This window comes from Penaeus monodon, chromosome 29 (genome assembly GCF_015228065.2).
Source record: "Penaeus monodon isolate SGIC_2016 chromosome 29, NSTDA_Pmon_1, whole genome shotgun sequence".
NCBI lineage: Eukaryota > Metazoa > Arthropoda > Malacostraca > Decapoda > Penaeidae > Penaeus > Penaeus monodon.
This window is the reverse complement of record NC_051414.1, coordinates 12,216-12,433: the sequence shown is the minus strand read 5'-3', so window position 1 is coordinate 12,433 and position 218 is coordinate 12,216.

Here is a 218-nt window from a genome sequence, read left to right as displayed (position 1 = left end):
TTTAAATATGAAAAATTTTAATAAATAAGCACTGTATCTTTATATTAATCTGGGTTTTTGGGTTTTTCATTTTTCCTATGGGACATTTCTTTGGCCCCTGAACATTTAAAGGGGTTTAAAAAAAATAAAAAGTTTGACATCAAAAAATTATTATACTATGGTAAATATTGTGTGAAAAGGGTAAAAATGAGTTTAAAAATTACATTAAAAGTGTTATG